The 24,220-nt window shown below is 49.5% G+C and overlaps 1 protein-coding gene across 13 annotated transcripts in view; it reads right to left on the bottom strand.

Annotated features, from left to right (window-relative positions):
* The window catches only part of ATP2B2 (ATPase plasma membrane Ca2+ transporting 2), a 385,851-nt gene that overhangs the window by 290,041 nt on the left and 71,590 nt on the right, over nucleotides 1-24,220 (bottom strand). For 12 of the 13 annotated variants that reach the window (XM_058726006.1, XM_058726005.1, XM_058726008.1 and 9 more), the window contains exon 2: nucleotides 10,168-10,212. The exons of the other annotated variant lie outside the window; for it this stretch is intronic. The gene's annotated coding sequence lies outside the window, so the exon portion shown is untranslated. The remainder of the gene's footprint in view (nucleotides 1-10,167; nucleotides 10,213-24,220) is intronic. 13 annotated transcript variants of the gene reach the window in all.

The raw sequence follows: 24,220 nt of genomic DNA, 5'->3' as shown, positions 1-24,220 counted from the left end.
CCCATCCTGGGGGTAGGGTATGCATATCAGGCAGCAGCAGGCAGAATCTAGACCCAGACTTAGGGTCCTGTGGACCCAGCTTCCCAATCTGCTCCCCTCTGCTTGTTGGCTGGGCCATCCAGGGCATGCTACTTCACCTCTCTGAGCCTCAGGATGCCTGCATGTGAAACAGAGACAGTGATGCCCACGCTTTTCAGAAGTGGTATAAATCTCAAGTTAGAAAACCTACACAAAGCTTCTGGCATGGCATTCTGTACCTGGTGGCTGCTCAGGACACATGATTGGCTCTCTAACTGTCCCCTCCTTCAAATCTCCCAAGGGGCTCATGGAAGACACCAAGAACTAGGTAAGGAAGTTCCAGAAAGCTGTGAAATATGACCCACAGCCAGGAGCCAGCCCAGGAGGCACACAAGTCAGGGTTTCTGGAAGGCAGCATGGAACCCCCTGGGAGAGTGGAGCAGGCACTGGCTTTTCAAGAACTGGTGGTGCCTGCCCAGTGTGGATGCCCAAAAGCAGGAGGGGGCCAGGCATGCCCTGGCCTCATTTGTCGCCTGACCCTAGATCCCAAGCATTTTCAAACCCACATTTACAAGCTCCTTCCCAAATCATGCATGGGTGTGGCAGAACATCATGTCCTCTGGCAGGTATCATTAAGTGCTTTTTTCCTTTTAGATGCTTCTCCCCATGCAACTGGAGACTGAACCGCCAACACTTTGGCTGTATGAAGAGAGTGAAATAGTGGGATCACGGACGTCCAGATAAAGTGACTGGGTTGACGGTTTCCAAATGAAGAATGTTCTAGGCCTCACTCACTCTCCAAGTGTCTGATGAGCTGGGATTCCTAATATTCTTCTTGAATACAAAGGTGAGCCTCCCTCCTCCACCTTAGGTCTTTTTCCTTCCCCGTCTCCTCTTTTTGCTTATTCCCTCCAGTCTCCTTCCTTGTCTCTGTCCCTCCCCTTCCATGGCTCATACAAAGATTGAGGGAGCAAGTGTCAACACGTGCTGGAGGGAACCTTGGCCCCATCCCTCTGGGTTTCCATCTACTTCTCTGTGAAATGAGAGGCACGGGGAGGGCCCTGCCAAGTTTCTTTGTCTGCCTGGCAGAGCCATGCACGCTGCCAGAGGGACCAGGAGGAAAGCTCGCCCAGTGACCACAAAAGGTATTAGAAGTGCATCCCACTGGGCTGGCCTTCCTCTGCTGTCCTTGTTAGCAGGTGGCATGCAGCCCAAATCAGCCAGGCTGTGCCCATTTCACAGGTGGGAGCACCCACGGGCTCACAGGCATGCCTCGGCACACCTGAGACATCTTAGAATCAAACAGCTGCCAAATCCCACCTGAGAAGGCATTCTCCTTATTCATCCATCTGTCTGTTAGAACTAGTGGTTCCCGACCACTCCTGAATGATGCTGATGACACCTGGTTTATCCTGGGCGTTTCTGCTAAGTGCTTTCTCCACAAACGATATTTTAAGTCATGATTATGCTCCCTGGCAGGGGTGGGCAGGGCCCGCTGCTCCTGTTCTACAGACAGGGATGATGAGAACTGCCAGCAGAGGCAGGTTCCTTCCTACCCTGAGTGAGGATATGGTAGGGGTGGAGCTGGTGGCCGAGGGGCAGGCAGGGGTGTGTAGGATCCACACCTGCCTCTCGGCTCACAGCCCCCACTCCCTTCTCCTTCCAGGCTCTCCCTTGCCTCGGCCTGCCAGCCTTAATATCTGTGCCCTGACCCAGGCGGGGATGTGTTACCCTCCCCTTACTGGATGAAGGCAGCCTGAGGGGTTAGGAGCCTGCCGGGAGGCAAACTGCCGGGGACCTGAGCAGAATGGCATTCTAGAGAGGGACTGGGTCCCTCTCCTGAGTGACTCAGATGTGACTCAGGACCTGCCCACTCTTTTTTTGGTTTTGTTTTAATGTTTATTTATATTTGAAAGAGAGACAGACAGACAGACAGATAGACATACAGTATGCAAGCAGGGGAGGGGCAGAGAGAGAGAGAGAAATAGAGACAGAATCTGAAGCAGGCTCCAGGCTCTGAGCTGTCAACACAGAGCCTGATGTGGGGCTCAAACTCACGAGCAGTGAGATCATGACCTGAGCTGAAGTCGGATGCTTAACTCACTAAGCCACCCAGGTGCCCCTGGACCTGTCCCACTCTTGTTCCAAATGACTCTGCCAGGGCCCCCCAAACTCACATAGGCTTTTTTATCTCTGAGTTCTCATTTCAGCCTATCCCCTTGCTCCCCTTTTTTACCTTTACCTGTAAAAATCCTTTATAATCTGCATTAACTTCTATATCTGGCAATTCCTAAGAGTGTGACCTTGGATAAGTGACTCCGCCTCTATAAACCTCAGTTTCCTTTATCTGTAAAATATGGACAGTACCAGCACTGTGGGAATTAGATAAGAGAATTCATTTCGAGGGGTTGGCATGTTCCCAGGACAGGGTAGGCAGGCACTCAACAAAAATACCTTGTTGCTATGCCCGCCCTGATCGCCCTCAAAAAGGAGTGATTTCTCCTGGCTCTACATCTCTGTTATCCTACATCCCACTTCTCTCACTCTGTTCTACTGTGTGGGTAGTGACTCCCATCTCTTCTCTCCGGCCACACTCTGAACTGCCAAATGATGCCTCCAGCTCCTGGCCCGGAACTAGGTACAGACAGTGCTGGACCACTCCCCTCTGGCTGCCAGCTGTGCAGTGACAGCTCCCATCTTAACCCTTACAGGCCCCACAGCCCCTCAGGGGTCCCTGCTCTCTGTCTGCACTTCCTCACCAACCATTCCCACCATCGTCCCACCCAGGCGGCTACTGTCACCTCTCCTCCTCTGCAGCCACTCAGCTCAAGGTCACTGCGGTCCCCATCTTGCCCAGTCCCGTGGCCATTTCTTGGTCCTCCTCTTCCTTGACTTATTGCATTTAGCACTGACTTTATCACCCCTCCTTGTGAAACACCCGCCCGGGGACCCAGCACTCGCCACTTCTCCTGACCCTCCCCAGCCACTAACTGTTGCAGGCCTTGCCTTTTTTTCCTTTTTTTCAGCTCCTTTTTTTCCTCCCCAACTACACTCACTCCCTGAGTTATTCCATCCAGTCCCAGGGCTTCAAATATGATCTATATACTGATCTCTCCCTAAGCTCCAAACTCATAGTTCCAACTGCCTACTCCACACCTCTACTTGGATGTCTAATGAACATCTTAAAGTCAACGTGTGCAAAACATTAGCCTTCATTTCCCCCAACCAAACCTACTTCTCCCCAGTCCCCACCCCTGGCCTCCAGTCTTCTGCTAGTCTTAGTAAAGGACACCAGTGTCAACCCTGTTTATAGTAATGAATATGACTGACTTTTGACCCCGGTTCCTGGGAGGGAGACTCTAAATCCGGAGAACTTCCCTAGTGACAGAGGTATGTCTTGTCGTTCATGAGCCCCTGGGACTACACCTGAGTTTATGCTAATAAGCTGAGTCAGGGTGGGGGCTGGTCACCAGAAACACCAACTATGGCATGAGGGGATCAGGGCTTTGAGCCAGCTCCACCTCTAGGGGAGGGAGGATGGAGACTGACTTCAGTTCACTCATGCCAACATAATGAAATCCTAATATAAACTCTGGGGGCGCCTGGGTGGCTCAGCCAGTTGAGCATCCCACGCTTGATTTCTGCTCAGGTCATGATCCTAGGGTCATGGGATTGAGCCCCGTGTTGGGCTCCACACTGAGAGTGGAGCCTGCTTAAGATTCTCTGTCTCTCCCACTCTGCCCCTCTCCTTCGCTCCCGCTCTCTCTCTAAAATGCGAAAAAACAAAAACCAAAAAAACTCTGGAGACTGGAACTCAGTGAGGCTTCCTGGTTGGTCAACAACCAAGGTGCCAGGAGGGCAGACACGTCTCTGGTGGGACCCTGCCAGACCTCACCGATGTGTCTTTTCATTTGGCTCCTCCTTTATAATAAAACTGTAGCTGTAAGTAGTGTGCTTTCCCGAGTCCTGTGAGTCATTCTAGTGAATTATCAAGACGAAGGGGGCTATACGAACCCTTCAGACTTGTGGGCAGCCCAGCAGAAATGTGACAGCTTGCACACCCCATGTGCAGCTCACATCCAAAGCTGGGGCAGTCTTGTTGGGAACTGTGTCCTTTAACTCGTGGGGTCCGTGTTAACTCTGGGCGGTTAGGGCCAGATCTGAATTTCGCCACCGCAGCTGGTGTCAAAACACACCCCAGGGGTCATCTATTCAACAGGGCCACTTCTCCCCACTTCTGCTGCCACCATCCGGGTTTGGCACCATTGTCTCTCCCCTGAATCACCACAACAGCCTCTTCCCCGGTCTCCTGGGTTCTACTCCTCCCCTGTGCACGTCTACCCTCCACAAAGCAGTCAAGGGGTTTCTGTTAATACACAAGTCAGCCCCCCTCACTCCCCCGCTCACAATTTCACATGCCCCATCCCAAAGTCCTCATGATCTAGCCCCTCACCAGCCTCCCAGACCTCACCTCCCACCACTTTAGCTGGCCAGCCTCTGGAAAAGATCTCAAACGGATGACCCAGTGTCTCAGAATCTTCTGCTTTGCAGCTGGCTGTTAAAAAGATTTATTTACATAGATGTGGAAGGAATCACAACAGGGCTGTAGAGTTCAAACAGTTTGAGCCAAAGAAAAAAATGTTTTGTTAGCAGGCAACAAACAGATGCTCTGAAAGCAAAATGTGCCAGGTCATTTACTTCAAAAGTTACCGAGAGATTGAAGACAAAAAACAAAACAAAACAAAACAAAACAAAAAAAACGCAATTGAGAAAAATGTATTGAATGCGGAATCTCCTAATTTGGGTTTTAGTTTTATTTCTCCCAATTCTGACTTGTGTGACTTCGGGCAGGTGGCATCCTCTCCCTGAGCCTCAGTTTTGTTATCTGTAGAATGGGGAGACTCCAAACACCTCCTGGCCCATTTCCTGGTGTCACTGTGAGAGTCTCATGAGAGGCAGCTGGGAGAAGACCCATCAGATGTTATTTAGTTTACTCCTGTGTCAACATCTATCAGGGCAGGAGGAAGTCCCAGGACATTTGGGCAAGAAATAAAGGGTCAGTACCAAGTGGATGGCTAGGAATAAAGGCAGATTTTCAGTCTCCCAGGAAAGGTGCCGAGAGAAGAGATTTTGCTGAGTCAGAGGAAAATGGTAAACCGACTTTTGGTGCTTTGTGGGTCATGTTTCCTTAATCAGCCATATGCTCAACAACTCCAGGGTGCTGGGCACCGTCCTGGGTCCCAATCTGGACACTGGGCCTCAGATAGGCAGCCTCTTCGCCTCTTTGGACCTTGGGGTCCTACCCTCCCTGCCATCCAACCTGCTGGTGTCACTGTGAGAACTTCTCCGAGGGGCTGGCGGTTGGACTGTTAGAGCTCAGCATCGGGTGAGCATCTGGCAAAAGCACCCCCAAATACTCGTGCAGATGTCCTATGCTCTGCCCTTGCCTAAATCCACACCTGGAGTCATCCTTGACTCTCTGTCTCTTTCTGTCCACATTGTGAGAGCCATTCTCCTCTGCCTACTTCTCATCACCCATGGCCACCATCAAGTCAAGGTTACCCCATTTCCTGCCTAGACAGGAGCCTCCCACTGGTCCCCCTCCTGCTCCCAACCATCCAATCACCGCAGAGCAGCAGCCAGGGTCATCTTTTAAAATCACGAATCTGTTTGTGTTACGCCCTGACTAGAAGCCTCCAGTGGATTCCTCATGTTCACAGACTAAAATCCAAACTCTCTCAACAATGGTGGCCCCCTGATGCTATCCTCCTGCCTCCACCTCTTATCTCACCAGCCACCTCCCTTGCTCTCTGTGTTCTTGCAATGCTCAGCTTCTGTGTTTCCAATGCTTCTCACTCCCTGCAGGATCTTTCCATAGGCTGTGCCTTGGCAGGAATACCACTTCCCCTATTTGGGGTCCCTTTTCCTCACCTTCTTCTTGGCCCATCATCTAACATCTATGACCTGTGCAGATAGATGCATCCTCACATATCCTCCGAATTTCACCTCAAATAAGCCCCTCCTCAAGGAAGCCCACCTTGATTCCACCACGCAGCCCCCACCACTGGGCTCTCCCAGCAGGCTGAGGGTTTCATTGCCTTCATCACATTATAATTATTATTCTGTTACCCCTTTTAGGCTGTAAGCTCTGTGAGGGTAGGGACCGAGTCTGCATTGCTCATTCCTCTCTCACCAGTGCCACACTCGTAACAGGAACTTGCTAATTTGTAAAATTTTACAGACTCACTTTGGAATCATTTTTAAATCTGTTATGCTCCAACTACCTATGCAGCTTATATCTAGCCACTGACTATATCATCAATCTTACTCTACCCACACTTGCTGAGTGAGGCCCAGTGAGGCCAGGCAGCAAACAGCAGGATATGCAGAGAGATCCCCACGACAGGCTATGTCAGTGCTTTAAAGTGGGGCTGAGGTCAAGAGAAGGAGGGTCTTCCTGGGAGGTTAAGAAAAGCTTCAGGGTAGAGGGGCTCCTTGAATGGGGTCTTAAAGGATGCTTAGGAGTTTGCCAGGCTGTGGATGAAGCAGAGGAAAGGGCTTTGGAAGAGACCCAGAAAAATGAAATAGTGTGAACATCTCCTAAATCTTCCTCTGCAGCTCCACTTCCAGAACTTACATCTAGACCCTCATCCCAGCACCTCTGCAAAGGCCATCTAAATAGATTTTCTGTTACAGTCTCTCTTAGCTTCTGTTCTCAATCTGCTCCACCTTTGCTCAAGAGCCTGCTGTAGCTCCCTCCTACCCTCCCCTTAAATCCAAGGTGCCTGCCATTAGATGCCTGTCTCAGCCTCTCCCCAGTTCTCACACTACTCTCCGGTCTGATCATCTCTGCTTCTGCTAAACTCAACAACCACAACCTTCCACACCCCACTGGCTCACCTATTCCTTTTCTCCACCATTGATTTGATACACCAGTTTCAACTTTGAGGTGATGCTAGGAAAAACTGTTCTTAAATTTTGAGTTTTGAATGATTTAATTGTTCACACCTAACTCACTGGTTCTTACTGCAGCAGACATGCTTGAGAGCGTCTTAATAAAATTATCTTTTTTTGCACGCTGAACTCTTTCTTTTGCCTTGACCTTGAACAGGTCTCTCTGGTGGCAGGCCACAACCAGGAATGGTCATACTTTTGCTTCTGGGTGCTGTTGGAGAGGTGAGGTGTTACCCGCGTGTACTGGTTGCATTTGGTACCTGCATCACGCCTCCCTAGGGGCCTCTTAAAGGCAGAGACGATGTCTTCTCCATCTATATCCCTGTTCCCACTCCAGCTTCAAGCTTAGTGCTCTGCAAAATAGTGGCCACAGTCACTGAGAATAGGCTTCCCCTGTTATGGGCTGAGATGTGACCCCTAAATTCATGTGTTGCAGACCTAACCCTCAGTATCTCAGAATGGACTATGTTTGGACATAGTAGTGTCTGCAAGAAGGTAATTACAGCAAAATGAGGTCATGAGGGTGGGTCCTAATCCAACAGACTAGTGTCCTTTTAAGAAGGCAAGATTAGGACACAGACAACACCTAGTACGACGACATGAGGACCCAGGGAGAAGGCAGCCATCTAGCCAAGAAGAGGGACCTCAGAAGAAAACAAACCTGAGGACACCTTGATCTCACACTTCTGGCCTCTACAACTGTGAGCAAATTCATTTCCATTGTCTAAGCCACCCTGTCTGGGGTATTTTGTTATGCCCATCTTAGCAAACTAATACAGCCCCCCAAAAAGCTCTCTAAGAACCACAGTTTGAGAGATGGAAGCATACCATGTGACACAGGTTTGGGTTAAAAAAAATGTGTTAAGAAAAAGAACACTTTAGAATGAAAAGCCCCAATATAACAATCTTTCCTATACAGCAGACTAGCAAAATATATACATACACACACATACACAGGGTGGAGTGGGGTGGGGAGAATTTCTCTCCTAATTGTGACTACTCTCTGTGATAAATAGTGAACATTCCACTATGGGAAGAAATGCAGAAAAGCACAAAGAAGGAACTAGGTCACCTGTTACTCCCCCACACTTTGGTATCTGTTTCTCTAATCTTCCTCTCTCTGCTACTCTGCTTGTTTCTTTCTACCCATTTTTTTTTTAACGTAGTTAAATTTTGGCAAATTGCCTTTTCACTTAACACTGAAATAAGACCATTTTCTCCTACGTTATGAAAAATTCATCTCAAACCGTATTCAGTGGCTGGCCAGACTCATCCACTACCCATCTGCCTGTACCAAAACGGGCTCCCCCAACCTCCCGCTGCTGGACATTCACGTTGTTTTCTGTTTTTTAACAAACATAAATAATACTATGATAAACATCCATGTGGATAAATCTACGTACACAGGCTACTTCCTCAGGGTACGTTTCCCAGAAGGGGAATTACTGGTTACTTACATTCCAAAAGAGGAAACTTTTAAAAATTCTTAAAATTTTCTAGGAGCTTATGCCACTTTAGGGAATGTATCAATTTCTGACCACACATATGAAAGGCTCCCCAGAGTCTGTGTTGTAATTTTAGACATCTTAAAAAGAAAAAAAAGACAGAAAGAAAGAAATAAAGAAAACCTCGGTTATGGGGCCATAGTCAGTGCAAGAGCAGGACATCCATCCCTGGCTTCAGTGAAGTTGCCCTTCAAGTGAGAGCCTGGTTACTTAGCAAGAAAGGGGAGAGGGGGTGCTTTAATGGAGGGAACAAACCAGGTCAACCTTGTTTTCGAACAACGATGGTGATTGCCTCTCTAGCTCACGAGCACAGCAGAACCAGAGAAGGAGGCCATGTTCACCTCTGACAGCTCCTTAATCCTTCTCCAGCTCCACTTTTCGCTTCCCCATTAAAACTTACCTGTCCCACGTCCCTTCCCCCAAGGCCCAGCCAGCTACCTGCCGGAGCTAATGTGGTCAGATAATTGCTACAATGGACGCAAGCACCCATGGGTCACTAGACCCCCCCAGAGAGCATTCGGGGGTGAAATAAATCAAAGTAGCAGGTGCTTGATATGTACAACGGAAAAAATGGAAAACTCGAATTGCATTTAACCTTGCAATGTGGATATAACCACCACGAACCCTCAGTTAACATTTTGATGGAAGCTTTCAAAGCTTCTTCCTCATCCTCTCCCAGAGAGTGACACCGATGGTGGCGATTTGGGCAGCGTGACCAGGGGGGCGAAAGGGGGGTTGGATGCGGAAGGCTCTATCCAATTACACACCCTGGGGCAACTGCTGATTCCATCTAGGAATGAAGGGGGCTCCACACACAGCCACCCCCGAGGAAGGATGATTTCTCTGAGATCACTGAGGGTAGCAGCCCCAGGCCATCGGTAGTGGATCAGCCTGGCTGGTCCCAGACAGTCCCCCAAACAAGGGGCTGTGTCTTCAAATGTTACGCAGGTGGTTTGGAGTTGGGGGGGCATGATTTCCCAGGGACATCATGGTGATAAGGTCAACAGACTAGCCTCCAGAGGCCTCACCCACTCAAGGACAGGGGCCAAAGTACTGCCAGGGCCATAGCCAGCTTCACACAGTCACTAAGTTACCGGAAATGTCCTCGTCAGGCCCTGTACCCAGGCTGGGCCAGGGCCCTCTATGCAGTGCTCCTCCTCCATTCCCAAATCAGACAACCTCTCAGTGTGGCTGACCCCAGCAAGAGAGTAATCAAAAAGTAATCAGATGGCATTAAAAGATACTAAAGTGTGAATGACTGATACGACGGCCCTGTAACCCACACATGAATATTGCTTTTTATCGCAAAAGAACATTTACTAATCCAAGCGCACCTCTATTTTGGTAAAATATCACACTAACGTAAAAGGGCCACATCCAGGCTTTGGGGGGGACTGGGGAGCAGGGAAGTCACATTTAGGAAATAGGCCCAAACTGCAGCTTTAGCTCTGCTTCTGGCTTCCCTCTTCCTTGGAGTGGCTGCTGAGAGCTTAGATGCTGGGAGGAAAGTTAGGAAGGCTGGGGCACACAGGACAAGAGGGGTACGGAGAATGAAGGTGGTATAGACACATGGTTCGCAAACCACGTATTTCTAAACCCGGCCACTGATGGTGCTGAAGTATGTGTCCAGGTGAGAGTGGGGCTTCTGAGTCCTTCCAGGTGAACCAGGGGTCTTGGCTCTCACACTCACCTCTTTCCTGGGCTGCTCTCAGTCTGCACTCCGGGTGTGGGAAACCTACAAGCAAAGGAGATTGAGATCAGAAAGGTCTGTCAGAGGGGCCTGTATTTTCCAGGTCATAAACTGGTGGCCAGATTCAGATCTGGCTGTTTAAAATTTAATATTTGAACTGATCCCAGTATTTAGAAACTGAGGGATTTCAAGCAAAAGTCCGGCTTTCTGACCCTCTGGGGACAGCTGTACCTCTGGGCCATCTGCCAGCAGGCCAGCGATGGGCTGCAGCCACAAGGGCTGCCAGCTCAGGCCACAAATGCTTCCCAATCCCAACCTGTCTGGCCCCTGTGAGTGCTCAACTGTGACGTCCCTGCTGTGGGATCTGCCACCAGGACCCGGCACAGCCCAGGTGTGCTCCCTTTTCAGGCCTGCCTGGGCTCCCTCCCCTGCCTTCGCTTCTCTTGCTCCAGACAGACTAGAAGTACAGAGGGAGAAATCCAGGTTGGCCCTTTGGAGAAATCAAGAATAAGAGGATGGAGCTAGGGGTGCCTGGGTGGCTCAGTCCGTTCCGCATAGACTTCGGCTCAGGTCATGATCTCATAGTCCGTGGGTTCAAGCCCCTCCTCTGGCTCTGTGCTGACAGCTCAGAACCTGGAGCCTGCTTCAGATTCTGTGTCTCCCTCTCTCTGCCCCTCCCCTGCTTGCACTCTGTCTCTGTCTCTCTGTAACATAAATGAGCATTTAAAAAAAAAAAAAAGGAAGATGGCATCAGACTCCAGACACAGTTTGGGTGGGGGCGGGGGCTGCTGCCTCCTCTCCTGCATTCCTTTCTAGTGCCCTTGCTCTGCGGTTCTGGGGGGCCGAATCAGGCACGCTCCTAAGGGTTTAAAAAGGACCTCGTCACAAAAGGGTGTGCAGGAGTGGTGTGGTTTCCCTGGGGGGGAGCAGAAGTGGGGATTCTGCTGCTACCACCCCCAGGGCGTGGGAAGAGGTAACAGATTCCAGACCCAGGCACAGAGAAGACCCCCGAAAGGAGTTGGCACCTGGAGTCAAGGCATGTGGCCAGCCCAAGGGGACCCTGAGGGAAACAGCTGAATATTAAATAACCTAACATCTCTCCCCTCACCCTCACTGTATATCCTGCTGGAGCTCCCCATTGGCCAAAGCCAACAGGAAGCCAGAGAGAGGAGGAAGTGCACTGATGACTACAGGTCCTCTCCCAGGGCACAGGGCAGCAGGGAGAGGGTAGAGGGTAGTCTCAAGGGGCAAGTGGTAGGTGTATAGCACAGTGGCCCTGCCTTCCTGTACCCTGTTCATCCCCAGAACCCACATCCTCTAGGCCCCGAGGCAAGGATAAGCAGGTCCTACCAGGTGTCAGGAGCTCGGTGCCACCTTAACGACTCTTAGTTGGCATCTCTCTGCTCACGTGGAGTGAGCCCTGCCCCACCACACCCCAGCACATGGAATCCAGCCCATGCCCCGAGCCCCTCTTGCAACCTCTGCCTGTTCTTTTCCACTAGGCACCCTTCAAATTCCTCTCACTGTGGAGCCAGGCTGTCCCCTTCCTGGAAAGACAGCCCAGCCCAGAGTTCACAGAGATCCGGGAGCAGAGCTGCAGGGAACCCACAGGCATGAATGCTGATGCAGAACAGTCATGGAGACAAGTGGCCACCTGAGAGCTCCTCTCCCCAAAACTTTTCTGGGAAAAACCTGAGCCGGACAAGAGGCAGCCACGTGCAGGGTTTCATGGAACCCAGAACCAGAACTGACCCAGGAAATCACCTGCTCTCATACCTGCTTTGTAGTACACAGATGGAGAAATTGAGGCCAAGAGGTGGGTGGTCCTGCACAGACCACACAGACACAAAATGGCAGAAGCAGTGTTCTGTTCGGCCACCAGTCTATCCCTTCCCCTTGGCTTGGGATACACGAGGGCTCAGCCACGTCAGGAGACTGATGTCGGGCTGTGTTTGCTCAATAGCAATTTTACAACACTGAAGGATCCTCAGTTCGTTTACTCCTCACCCCAGCTACTGGAGGCATGTACTGTTAGAATCCACATGGTAGAGATGAGGAAGTTGAGTCCCAGAGAAGTTACCTAGCATGCCTAAAACCAGCACAGCAGGTCAGTTCTGCAGCAGAGGCAACGGCATTGACAACAATGATAATAATGAGAGTCGGGACTTGGATGCTTTCTCTGTGCTGAGGTCCTCACACCCATTATCCCATTAAAGTTTTGTTTGTTTTTGTTGTTTTTTAAACTGGAGAGCTTCTATTAACTTTTCCTACTTAACTAAAACATGGAAGATATATCGTATATATAGATTTCCGGTTTTATTGAGATATAACTGACCTATGGCATCGTGTAAGTTGCAACATATTGATTTGATGCACTTCTATATTCCAAAATGATTACCAGCATAGGTCTAAGTAATGCATATATGCATATATATGTATATCCTATATTGGGTCCTATAATTACCGTCTCTTTTTTTTGCGGTGAGAACATTTAAGATCTACTCTTAGCAACTCTCGAGTCCCTATGTCCCATCGTTTTAATTGGAGAAGACTAGCCATGTGGTTATTTAGATGCCTCCTGATCATTTTGTTGCATACGTTTTTCTGACCCTCTGTGGCCTCTCCCTATTGCCTTTAGGTCATAGGAGGTAGAAAGCTCAGAATTAGCCACCTGTCACACGCAGTACCTTCTGGTGATGTTCAAGGGGCTTCCCCAGGCTCAGCTGGCCTCACCTGCTTCCCACCAAAGGCCCTGAACCCATGCACATGGTAGCAAGGTCTGGAGCTGCGGGCAGCCAATCGCGCCTCATCAGCGGTGCCCCTGTCTTCTCCAACAGACTGTTGAGATGAAAGATTGATGAGCAATCTGTCCCTGCTGGTGAATTTTTAATTACGGAAGAAAGGAGACCGACCCCAGCCCCTGGCCCAAACCAGAACTGCAGGGAGAGTGGTTCTTCGGTGTCAACACTGTTAAAATTTCATCTGTACTGACAACAGCTATGAACCCTGGGTCCAAGTTTTTTCTGTCCATAAACAGAGGTGAATGGCAGAGATGGAGAGTGATTGGTGGGAAAACCAGAGCTTCCCTCCCCGCCCATCATGGAAAGTTCTGGTGTGACATGAGGGGAAGTGAGAGACACGGACTCCAGACAGCTTGGGGTGTGTCTGGGCACAGGAGCAGTGGGTATGGGAGCCTGAAGACCATGGCAGCTGTCAGTCTAGGACTACTGTCCTTCTAAATTGCAGGTGACCCCAATTCACACCCTGGATCCTCTTACAGTCAACAAGTTGAGACAGGGCCAAGCTTGGAGCATGGTTGCTAGGTGGGGCCTCAACTCCAGCCTTGTAGAGACAAAACAGACCAGGCTTCAGGTCACTGCCCCAGGACAGCAGCATGCCTGTGGGATTATCTACGGCTTGGTTCAGCCCAAGTCCGCAAGCAGACAAGAAAGGGAAATAAGGGCCCACATTCAAGTCTCTGCATCACCATTTACTGGCCCATTTTCCTGAGTAAGTCACTTCAACCTCCGGAAGCCTCAGTCTGCTCCTCTGTAAAATGGGGATAGAAACCAGTACTGTGGGGGAGGTGCATCGGTGAAGGTAAAATGGAGGATGCAGGGAAAACATGGAGCACTGTGTCTAGTACACAGGGAGTTCTTGAAAAATGCTAACCGCCCCCCCCCCCGCCAGCTCTGCTCTCAAACTGCTTATAAACTAGATCTTACACTGGCTAAAACCGAAACTTGGCCAGAAAGAACGGAGTAAGGGTAAAATGTTTCTTTGAAACATATGGAGTGAGAATTCCAGGGGAGGGATCATTTTGACTCAGGGGTGGCAACCAGGGGAGGCTTCTCGGAAGAGGGGACCTGGAAAATACACTTCCAAGTGCTTCCATCTTTTGTGAATTCAGCGACTAGTCTTGGGTGGGAAGCCTTCCCCAGCCTGAAATTCTCACTATGCAAACTGGGCACTAATTAGGATGTATCTGGTTCTCAGTGATACTACTGTTTAGTCAATAAAGTCACAGGTCATTGGCTCCCAGAGTCCCTAGACTTTCCAGCTCATGTCCTGCCTCCCCCAGTAATCTTCCTAGGATTGCTTCAGTGCACGTGATTTCACATGCCATTAGCACCCTAGGCCCAAACCACATGCCCTGAACAGCCTGCTTACAAGAGAGGAGCCCTGGATTCTAGTCCCAGATCAACCCCCTGCTCCCTGTGAGACATTAGCCAAGTGCCAGCCACTCTCTGGGCCTCAGTTTCCTTATCCGTCAATAAGGGAGTTGGAGTAGAATCGCCCAGAGGGAGGACTGGGGAGCATTAGACTTTTGAAAGGCTCCCTAAAACAGCGTCCCCTTGTTTCATACTATCGCCCTCACCTTCCTTACAGATGTCACAAAGCAGGGAATAAAACATCAAGGTTCTGTAAAGTCCTGCAACATAGAAACCAGTTTCATTTTGCTTGACCCAGCATTTCCCAAACTAACTTTATTTTTTTTTTTTAAACTTTTTTTTTTTTCAACGTTTTTTATTTATTTTTGGGACAGAGAGAGACAGAGCTGAACGGGGGAGGGGCAGAGAGAGGGAGACACAGAATCAGAAACAGGCTCCAGGCTCCGAGCCATCAGCCCAGAGCCTGACGCGGGGCTCGAACTCACGGACCGCGAGATCGTGACCTGGCTGAAGTCGGACGCTTAACCGACTGCGCCACCCAGGCGCCCCCCAAACTAACTTATCTGAACCTTTTCTTGAGTGATGTCTATTCACATCTCACACAGCTAGCATTCCACAGCACCCACTTTGGGAATGCTGGCCTGAAAGATCTCTCAGGGATACCTTGGTGTTCTGCCGTTCAGGGATTCAAGAAGAATCTGGAGTGTGGAATTTCACCCACTGAGTAACTTTTCCAGGATGTCTCTGCTTCATTTCTGGCCGAGGCGTGCAGGCACCCTTCTCTAACTCCCACGGCAGGTGCTGTCTAGATTTCTTGCACTGCAGTAACGGATGTGAATCTGCCATGAGCTTTTGAGCGAGGAACCATCCCAGAGCTTGTTAAACTCAGTGCCTGAAGCACACGGTGTGTGCTCAATAAATATATTTGAATGCAGGGGTGAGGTTTAAAATGTTTAACAAGTGGTATGGCCCTGGCATGCAGCAAGAGGGACACAACCCACAGGGCTCTCCTGACTGTGCTTGTCAGTCAAACACCATTCCTTCAATGAGTGAATGAATGAATGTAATGCACGAGAGACCATAACTATGAACTAGAGTGAAAAAGCCCTTTTAAAAAAATATTTATTTATTTTAGAGAGAAAGAGCACAAGCAGAGGTGGAGAGAAAGGGAGACACAGAATCCGAAGCAGGCTCCAGGCTGCAAGCTGTCAGCACAGAGCCTGACTCGGAGCTCGAACCACAAACTGTGAGATCACGACCTGAGCTGAAATCGGGCGCTCCACTGACTGAGCCACCCAGGCGCCCCAAGAGAAAGCACTTTCTAAGGCAAAGCCTGGTGCTGTGTTTTTCCCCATTCTGGGCAACTGGCTTGGCCTTTCAGATCTAGGGGGTGGGGCTGGTTGGTGCAAAGATGACCCCTCCCTGCCATGGCTCCAGGCTGGAGCCAAGGCCAGATGAGAAAGTGGGCTTTTCTGTGTCCCTCAACGGAGCCGGCAGCAGCTTTAAGATTTCAAATATCCTTCTGAAATCTGAATCCAAAATGGAACATTTTTTCAAGTAAATAATACCCTTGATGTCAGTATTGCTGGAGGAGGCTCAGGAGCATCTGGAAACTCAGGTGACGACGTGCAGGGAACCGTCAGAGCACAACACAACCAGAACCTGGGTCTCCTGGCTCATCCACCAGGCCACCTGCCTTCCAAGTGTGAGAAGATTTATTTGGGCACTTCAGGTCTCAGCAGAACTGAGTGACACTATTTTCTGATCATAAATGTTAATGCCACAGGGGAATTCACAAAGGCCACACACTGGGGACTCTACATTGTCACGGGCTTTGGGGACCCTGGGTTAAGGACGAGGGGTGACGGAGAAGTGGTGGAAGAGTCTGGTGGCCAAAGGTAAGATTAGAATGGGTCAGGGCCCTCTCTGAGTGACAGGCAGCACCTGATGCCCGCCAAGCTCTGGGATGGGACAGCTTCAGATTTCCATATTGGTTTCCTTCCTTGGTCAGGATTTGAAGCAGATACCACCCGGTTTGAGTTACAGAATCCGGCTCATGGCTTCCTGACCCTTGGCTTCTGGAAGGGTTGTGGGGGAGGTGTGAGTTCTCAGGAGAGGGCAGGTCTGGGGCATAGAGGGAGGCCTCAGAAGACAGCGGCCAAGATAGCACCTGGCCTGATGCTTCCCAGGCAGAGTTTCCTGCTTTGGGACAGGAGTGGCCCCTACCCTCAATGCCATGCCATCCTGTGATACTAAAGCACACTGCAAGGAAGCCATTCCAAGGAGAGAATCTCTGTTTAGACCTTGCTGACCTTTAACACCCTCTTTAGAACTTGCTAAGTTCTCTATCAACAAAGGAGAGCTGGCCTCCATTGCTGAGAAACAATGTCTATTTAGAATTTAACAACATTAGCAGTTTGCCTTCCTTTTTCAGGTATTTTTACGGTTACTTTCTATTTATGACAGCTGTTACCATTTTTTTTCCATTTATGGTAGCAATAAGGCTTCATTCTAAAATGTATTTTGGGCAAAAAAAAAAAAAGCTCATTTGAATAAAAACGTTAAGTACTTTTTAGTACAGTTGATCTCATCTACAGGTGTAGAGGGAGGTATATGAATGACTGAGTCCAGGAAACACTCATCTAGTCCAACCTGCCCACATCACAGATGCATATCCTGAGTCCAGATGGGAGGGGCCTTACCCGAGGACATACTTGTGGGATGATGCACTCAGGGTCAGGGTCTCCAGCCTCTTTCTGCTTGGCCATCTCTTCTTTGTAAAGCCAAGCTGCGAACACCTCCCTCAGGGCTGCCCTCACATTGCAGGGGAAATGTGGCCTTACAGATCTGCTGCCTCCAGGGTACTGGCGATCTGCAGAGGCCAGAACTGAAACTTCTCATCTTTTTATTCCAAGGAGCCGGTCACAGAATTGGTGTTCAATGAAAATCTGATAAAAGGGATGGATGAGAGGCACCTGGATGGCTCAGTCGGTTAAACGTCCGACTTTGGCTCAGGTCATGATCTCACGGTCCGTGAGTTCGAGCCCCGCGTCAGGCTCTGTGCTGACAGCTCAGAGCCTGGAGCCCGTTTCAGATTCTGTGTCTCCCTCTCTCTCTGACCCTCCCCTGTTCATGCTCTGTCTCTCTGTCTCAAAAATAAATAAACATTAAAAAAAAATTAAAAAAAAAAGAGGCGAGCACCTTTCTGCAAAGTGATGTGCTGAAGGCACCCAGAAAACCAAGAACCCCCCATGAACAGAATCCCCAATGCATTTGAAACCAGTGTGTTCCATCTGTCTCTGCCTTAGAAACCAGTGTATTCAAAGAGAAAGCATCAGAAAGGGGGGTGACACGAGGTCAAGTCTTCAGTCCTCTAACGGACGTCTCCCCTCCCTTCACATTTAATTAAAACTGTCATGGGCAGGATGTGTACAACCCAAAGGTGAGAAGACAAGGGAAGGGCTGGAGGGAGACGCTCAGACCATAGGCTCCTGGGTCAGCCAGACCTGGGTGTAAATCCTGCCCATGACCCTTCTTAGCTATGCAAGCTGGAGCCACTTCTCCCACCTCTCTGAACCTTATCATCATTTTCTTCCAGTATGGGGACATCTTAGCTCTCCAGTTTGTTGGATGGTTGGGCTCCACAGATGGGAGTTCTGTCCTTCTACTCTGTGAACTGCAAGGAAGAGCCTGGATCTTGTCCAGTAGGATTTGTCCCCCTGGGCAACATGGGAATGGATGTTTGCTCCCTTACTAAGCTTATTGAACATCTACAATATGCCAGGCCCTCTCCTCTGCTCTGGGGACTCAGTGGTGAGCTAAGGCAGCCCCAGTGTCTCACCGTGTAGAGTTTAAAGTCTGGGGGAGGAGATGGGGAGACGATCACTTACTAAGTGGTCACTCAGATAAATGTGAAGTGTCACTGAGATAAATTCTGTGAAGGGGAAAGTGTGCTGGTGGAGGGTGCTATGTCACGGAGACCACTTTGTCCCAGGTCAGAGTCATCAGGGAAGTGACTTGAGCTGAGACCTAGAGGACACACAGGCCATGAGCAAGTACAGGCGTTGGAGGTGGGGGAGTGGCTAACAGGGACAGGGAGGGAGTTTTGGCAAGTGCAAAGGCCCTCTAGCAGGAGGGGTGCAGTGTGTTCAAGGATCAGAGAGGAAGCCAATGTGGTTGGAGCAGAAAGCATGGGGCAGCATTGGATCAGATAAAGCTGGAGATGTGGATAGGGGCCTGACCACCCAGAGACTCAGAGGCCACAGCAGGGATGGGAAGCCATTAAGGGCATAAAATGGAAGAGTGTGAGGCCTGGCCACTGCAATGTGGACAATGGATAAAGGGACCTCAGAGGGGAGGCTGACAGCAGTGAGGCACCCATGTGCTGTCCAGGCAAGAGACAATGGTGTCCCAGGCTGGGTGCTGGCCAAAGAGTGGACGGCAGCCAGGAACATCTAAGCTTTGGCAAATAATTAACATGCGGGGGAGTGTGCCTGTGAGGTCTACTAGGACTTCCCCTGTCCCCTTTCGACGGGGTCTCTCAAGACACTAAAACTTAATCTGAGCCCCACGGACCAAGGCGAGCCCTCCCCAGAGGCCTTGGTGCAGGACAACATTGCTGATGTCCATGCAATAGTCAAGGTGATGCCATTTACAATGCCTACACACAGACTTTACAGTTCACAGCCTTTATCTTATTTGGTCCTCACAACCACTGTCAAGGTGGGAGAACTCCAAGCTCCAACTTCCTTCCTGACTCTCTTTCAAAGAACAAAAGCAGTTAAGACTCACAGTAAACATTGCTATATAGTTGATTCTTACTATTAGCAGTAGTCAGGTTCTATAACGTCTCCACCAACACTGAATTCGTGAGTAGTAAACCACTGCTCCCAGGGAAAATACAGGGTGAGATTTCTGAGAGCCTCTATTCACAGTATTTTTACCAACCAATCAATACATAACTTTGTTTTAGGAGTGTTTCTGTATAAAGACACCTTATTTAATATCCACCACAAATTCGTTAACATTAAATTCATGGCCGATAGCACTGTAACTCATGCCTGAATGAAGATCTAACACATGCATTTTCTCCCCAAGACACACCTCAGCTTTCCGGGCTCAGGAACACTAGACAGCACTTCAGCCCTGCACTCGGGGGCCCTTTTTAAGCAGTGAAATCAACAACAGAAAGTGCAAAAAGGCGAAAAACAGGGCACCACGTAGATGGCAAGAAAGCACAGTTGTTTACATACAGGAGCTCAAACAAGAAGGCAGAGTGACACCTGGTTCAGCCTCAGCTGGGGATCTGCGCACTGGGGGACTCAAGATTTGCACTGCTCTGAACGTACCTGCAAGGGACTGCAAAAGCACCCCGAGGACTGATTTGGGGGTTACAAATACATTTGAGTAGGTAGGCAAATTTAATAAGTAATATGCAATCTGTGAAGAATGAGGATTGGCTGTATTTACCATTCACTTGTTGACTCCTCGACACATTTTCATTGAAGATTCCCACAGGCTCTGTGCCCCCACCCCTCTGGGTGCAGGGACAGGAGGTGGGAGCCTGCTTTCAGGGGCTGACTCTTCATTTGCTGAGTGAGAGCTGCACGCCAGGCATTGTGTGGTCTTGCCACAGACACCCTCTCGCCGCCCCCCATCCCGACCCTCGTGGCAGGGGCTGCTATTTGTCAGAGGAGATAGACAGCTTTGGAGGCGGGTAGAGGGTCCCGCAGTTGGGAAGTAGCCCAGCAGGGATGAAAACCAGGGGCCCTTCCTCTGGGATCCAGCTCCACGCCCTACACCCCGAAGCTTCAACTGTACACCCGCATTCTAAAAACCATTTTCACACCAGATTTCTTAAAACTCTGTGCATTTTCCCCTTCCTGCCAAGCAAGCAGTTAAATTCACAAACTATATTAATCCCTGGCATAAGTTCATTTAAACAAAATATTGCCAAGCAACGACAGGCAGAAATCCTCTTACAACCCACACGGGTATGGATGCTGTGCGTTGAGGGAAGGCTGTACCTCTTAGCATCTCATTGTAAACACACCTGAATCCTGGACAAAGAGTCCAGGCCCAGAGGGAAAGCCCCCACCTTGGGATGGAATGACCACCAGCCAGGGCGGGACATGGATGGGGGGATGCTGTTTGCCTGCTGGTTTCACTGTGAGTCTCCTGGATCCTCATAGACAGTGGAAGACAACACTTTAAGTGCTGGATGTTTTTTCAGGGAAAACCAGCTTAATGATCCTGACTATTTAATTTCCCCAAGCCCCAAACAGGGCATTTAAGACTTTATAAAGCACTTTTACATCCATGGCTGATTCTACTTCCCTCTAACTGAGAGGTAGGTGGTGATAGTAGCCCAGTTTAGAGATGAGGACAGTGAGACCCAGGGGAGGGGGGAATTACTGGCCAGTGTCCCACAGCTGGGCAGGAGACAGTGGGGATTGGATCCCAGGCTGTTTGTCTCCCAATGACAGAGTCTTTCAACTACGTCTTCAGACAGCAAAAGGAGGATTTCTTCCTTTGGGCCGATCGCTGCAAATGGGAAAATGTGTTTCAGAAGGACGAGAGCTTAAAAGGAGGGGAGGAAGTGGTTACATGCACAGCTCCTCGGCCACAGGGATTGGTTTTGCAGCCCGGCCTTGCCATTTGTCAGACATATATCCTAGTGCAAGTAACTCTCTCTATGTCTCAGTTTCCTCATCTGTAAGTGTGGAAAACAGTATCTGCCTTCCAGAGTGGTTGCAAGGATTAAATGAGTCAATATTTGTAAAGCACTTAGCACAGAGTTTGCCACTTAGTAAACGCTATATATAAATACTCGTTAAAATTTTTAAAAATTAACCTAGGCAGAAATCAAAAGGGAAAAGCATTTGCCAAATTTGTTATTACCCAGAATTTTCTGTTTCTTACCTCAGTTGAACCACATGTTGACTTGTTGTAATTAACATTACTATTAATAACCAAGAGACAGCACCAACTTTCCTACCTACAGGAACCTCATATCGGAACAGAGTTGTACCACAACTCTGCTTGTAAATATTATTAACCCATTTTATAGATGAGGCCTTCTGAAGCTCAGGGAGGTGAAGCGACTTGCCCAAGGTCACACAGCTGATAAGGGGCAGAGCCAGGATTCAAATCCGGTTCCATCTAGCCCTAAGGCCTGTGTTGTTAATCACTCTGCCTCTGGTTGAATCAGTGGCACCCAAGCTCCTGTTAACTGAGACGGACTCACAGAGGTCCAGGCTTTGGGAGAGAAGGTCTTTGCCAAGGGGCTGCTGTAGACACAGTGGGTTAGACCCCACTCCCATACCAAGGGTGGCTCTGCATAAAGCCTGGCAGTCCAGAACAGAAGCAGGGCTCTGTACACCATGAATGATGTGCTCTGCCTTTTAAAAGGAAAGCACTGGGTCCCCTGCATCCTGAGCAACAAGGAACAGAAATGGCTCCGTGTCAAACACAGCTTCAGGATTAAAATTGCAGACCACTCTTTGGAAGGTGCCAGGAGCTTTAATAGCACTTGCTGTCAATTCCCAGCTTGTTTCTTCCAGGAACAGTTTCAAGAGGGCTGTATTTTTCACTCTAAGTGGCTTTTTCCCCCCAGACTAAAATATCATCCCACATCCAGAAGAGAAAATGGACTTTGAAGTTAGTGGGAAGCAGACCCACAAGGTCCCCAGCTTGGATCTGGAGGACTCAGGTTTGAGGCCTGGCTCGGCCACTCTCTCGCTGTGAGATCTCGGGAAAATCCTTTCCTTCTCTGTGCCTCAAGAGCAGTGGGTAGCAGCCTGACAGAATCCGATCTGCAGATAATCTTTTGTTTGGCTTAAGGAGACCTTTAGAAATTAGAAAAAAATATATGTAAGTGCAGATTTCTGGACTTTCTTAATAAATGGGGATAGCTGGCTCCTGGATCCCACACTCCTACAAGGCAAATTATTGGATGGCATTGAATGTGACTGTTCCCTTAGAGGGGCCACAGTCCCATTCCCCACTGTTACCTCTATCTTCACACAGCATGGGATCCGCCTGACCCCTGACCCCGGGGATATTTGCGTTTGCCACCCCTGGTTTGGTCAATATTCCCTGTGCGTCCTTTAAGCACTAATGTGCACTGGTTTCAAGAGTGTCCCTCCACATTAAGCTATCATTGTTCTGAGGCCCAGTGAGAATAGGGACCATGCCTTGCTCACCCTGGTTACCCCAGGGCCTGGCACGTGGCAGGTGCCTCATACATTTCTGATGAAATACTCCAAGACTGTGGTAAGCTGGAATGAGTCAGGAGGGCCTGGCTTTGAGCTCTGGCCCTGCCACATAGGGACACTGGGCATTGATGGGTCCCTTCCTCTCTCCGGATTCCTCTTTTTGCATCTAAAGACAATGTTCTGCCAGGCACCCTGCAGATGGCTCAGGTGACAAGGCCCTGCAAAGTCTAGGACATTGAGGTCTTGGCTTGGTCCCCCCAATGTCACTGGGCCCTTGTGCTGTGACAGCCCAGAGACAGTGAGCTGCCCACTCACTGTCCCAATAGACCTGCCACTCACCTCTGCTTCCGGGACCTCCCTCCTGCTCTCCTCCCCGCATGCTGGCTGGCTGGAGGGCACAGCACTGCCATGAGGCCTGCCCTCCCCTCGCCCCCCTTGGAGCTCAGGCTCCTGGGGAAAATAAGGGCACTCAGATGCAGGGAGTGGTATCTTTGTGTGATTTCTGCCTGGGCGCTGGGAGGCCCTGGCTTAAAGGAAATGAAGATGATAAAAGATCAGATTATGCAGGGTCTGGGGAGGACCAGGGGCCCTGAACAATACAGGCCTGCCATTGGAATCCTTACTCTGCCACTTCTTAGATGTGTGACCCTGGTCAAATGACATGGCCTCTCTGTGCTTCTCTCTCCTCATCTATAAAATGGGCATCCTAATCACTGTCTTATAGGGTCGCCGTGAGACTGCAGTGAATTAACATACCTGTGTGCATCATATGCAATAATGGAATAACAGAGGATAGAGTTCCCTCTATTCTGTGTTTTCCACCCCTCCCCAGAAGCAAAATATTTTTCTTTTCTTTTTTTATTTAAAAAATTTGTTATATGTTTTTATGTGTTTTTGAAAGAGAGACAGACCGCGAGCAGGGAGAGGGGCAGAGAGAGATGGAGACACAGAATCCGAAGCAGGCTCCAGGCTCCAACCTGTCAGCACAGAACCCGACACGGGGCTCAAACCCACGAACCGCAAGATCATGACCTGAGCTGAAGTCAAATGCTTAACCAACTGTGCCACCCAGGCGCCACTATATTTTTCTTTTCTAAATCCCACCCTCTGGAAACCTAATCCTGGTGATTCATTCTTTGAGGTCGATAAGCCCTTGTGTGCTCATAGACATTGGACCACGACTGGGACCTATCAGCCTTAACACTTGAGCAGGAATTTGTTCAAATCAAATGCCTTCTTTCCTGAGGGTAAGATATGGGGATGGGGATTGTAATGAAGGAAGGACATAATATGGAAGCATTGGCTCTTCATAGGGGCCACTGCGTGGGCAAGAAAAACTGGAAACCTGCCAGGGGAGGTGGACTAACTTAACCTTATCCAGCACTTTCTGAATATCCCAGCACTTTCTGAAATAATAACCCTAAGCAACAAAGCTTAGGCACTGTGTATTCCTGGGCATCTGCCACAGCCCCATGAGATTCTCATCTAGCCTCCATTTTATAGTTATGGCAGAGCAGCCCATTTATTGTCCACCCGACAACCCTTCTCCTCCTCTTCTTTATGCTGCCAAGATGTAGCAGAGACAGGAAATGTCTGACACTCGCTTTCCCACACTCTTTCCCAGCTAAGGGTACCCTTTGATCCATTCTTTAAGACTTCTGCTAG

Source organism: Neofelis nebulosa, chromosome 4 (assembly GCF_028018385.1).
Source record: "Neofelis nebulosa isolate mNeoNeb1 chromosome 4, mNeoNeb1.pri, whole genome shotgun sequence".
Classification (NCBI taxonomy): Eukaryota; Metazoa; Chordata; class Mammalia; order Carnivora; family Felidae; genus Neofelis; species Neofelis nebulosa.
Note: the sequence above shows the minus strand (reverse complement) of the source record. Positions and strands in the feature narration are given on the sequence as shown.